The following is a 2,398-nucleotide window of genomic DNA, read 5'->3' as shown; positions in this document are numbered from 1 at the left end:
GTAAGATGAAGATAAATATAAGGCTCAGGATTGGGGGCTCCTTCTAGAGTCTGAAAGGTTGTGGGCATAACATGGGAGTTTGCAGGCTGACGCTGTCTCCCAAGAAGGAGCCCTCCAAGGCTTATTCACCCAGAGGATGTTTTTGAGCATAACCAGTACCAGGGGCACCTTCAGGAAAAACAGGAGCAGGAAGTCTATATTGCTGAACAGACAGGTGTGAGAGAGACAGAGTGACCAGCCCTGAGCTGTCTGCTCCAGGTACTGCGCTTCCTTTCCCTTTGAGCTTGACTTTGTGCCCTCAAAACCCATCAGTGACCCCATTCTGAGGAACACAGGATTCTGACCTTCAGCTCAGGAACTGCCTACGAGTGTCAGGACACAGCAGTACAGGAGAGAGTGGTGATGAGGGGTTGAGAAGAGATGTGAGAAGCCAGGCAGGGAATGGCTCTCAGAAACACCTGTCTAAACCCATGTTTTGAGTCCTCAGCCGTGAAAATTCAAAGGAACTCAGCTGTTTCTGGGGACAACTTGGAGGATGAAACATTCCCTTTCAATCTCTCCTCACGATCCTTACTCCTGGCAAACTCTCATCTCATCCTTAAATATGGTCATGAGAACAGCTCTTCTGCTTAAACCATTCAAGAACCTCAACCTGAAGGGGTAACCTCTCCAAACTCTGTTCTTACAGTCTGCTCACCTCATAGGTCCTGGTACACTGCCTCTATTTTAGTCACTTTCTTGTTGCTGTGACAATATGAAACTCCCACATTAAAGGAGTAGAGGTTTAGTTTGGCTAGTATTTTCAGTCCATGACTGTCTGGCTTCAAGGACAAAACAGCATGGCAGAGAGGTATAGCCAAGAAAATCTGCTCGCCTCATGGCAACCAGGAAGCAGAGAACAAAAAGAAGAGCCGGGGAAGGGGATATACCCTTCTAGGCAATGCCCTCATTTACCCACCTCTTTTAAAGAGGCCACACCTAGCTCATTCAGCTATGGATTCACCAGTGTATTTATGAATTGGTGACTATAGCACTCCCATGATCCAATCATCTTCAAAAAGCCCAACCTCTGAACACATGAGTATTTTGCAGGACATTCCAGATCAAAACCATAATACTCTGCCCTGGCCTCCCTCATGGCCATCTCTTTATGCAAAATACATTTAGTCTATTGCTAAGATTTGTCAGAGTTTTAATAGTTCCAGCATTGCCAAAATGTTCTAGTCCAAAGTCTCCTCTGAGATTCGAGGCAAACTCTTATGATGACCCATGTAAAAAATTAAAAAGAAAGTTAAGCACTGCTGACATATAATGGCACAGGATATGCAATCTCATTCCAAAAGGGAGAAATAGGAAGATAGAAAGGAATCAGACCAAAGCAAAACCAAAACCCAGCCAGCAAACATTAAATCCTGTAGTACCATGTCCAGTACCAGAAGCAATTTTGGCAAGATGTGAGCTCCAAACAGCCTTCCCCATATGCCATTGTCAGTTCCAGCCCTCATAGCCTTTCTCTTGGGTGACTTTGCCCATTACCTGCAGTTTTCCTTAGACGTTCCTTGTTCCTGGCTACTCCAGCTTCCTGGGGTCTCCACTGTACCTTCAGTACTATTCTTACAAATTCACTGCCTGGCCTCCCAACCTTCTTGTGAAATTTGGGTAGCAGTCTCCACAACACCATGATTTTTACATTCTGCATGCCTGGAAAATCAGCATGATTTGTATGAAACCAAGGTCTGCTGCCAACTTGAGCAGTAGCCAGACACCCATTGCATCATGGCTACAGAGGCCTCTGAGTAGCTGGGTAGCTCAGCACTGTGAACTGATTTCTGTGGAAACCAATTCCCCGGGTGGCCCTTGTCCAACAGGGTACCCTGGGGCTGTGTTTTCAAAACAAAGTTTTTCACTTTTGTGGAGCCTGCCAAGGGGAGGTGCTCTTCAGCCATTTTCTGTATTGTTCTGATGCAAAGTACTTTGCTTCTTTTTAATGCTACTCTTTTTAGCAATAATGCTACTCTCCTCTGCTATACTTTACAGGCCCCAAATTTATAGGTATTTCTTTAATAGCCCCCAGAAAAAAAAAGAAATTGAATTACTGAGCTCTCATTTTTGGTCCTGATTCTCCTGATACTTTTGGTAAAAGCAGCCACCATTGTCTATGTCATAGCCTGAATGTTGGGTTGCCTCCAAGTTTCCTCTGCCAGAATAATCAGTCTGCTGCCCTTCCTGTCTCCTGTAGTTTCAGGACATGATCATGAACGTGGTCAAGGATGCTTATTGTAGGCATGGGACAGGTAGCTGATCACCATTTGGAGCATTCACTGTGGTGGAAACTTCCCTAGGGGAGGGGATAGCCTGGCTGTGGAGTGAAGATCTGTGGCCTTTTCTGGGATTGGCA

The sequence above is a fragment of the Chinchilla lanigera genome, unplaced genomic scaffold, assembly GCF_000276665.1.
Source record: "Chinchilla lanigera isolate Chin_1 unplaced genomic scaffold, ChiLan1.0 scaffold00152, whole genome shotgun sequence".
In the NCBI taxonomy this organism is placed as follows: Eukaryota; Metazoa; Chordata; class Mammalia; order Rodentia; family Chinchillidae; genus Chinchilla; species Chinchilla lanigera.
Note: the sequence above shows the minus strand (reverse complement) of the source record.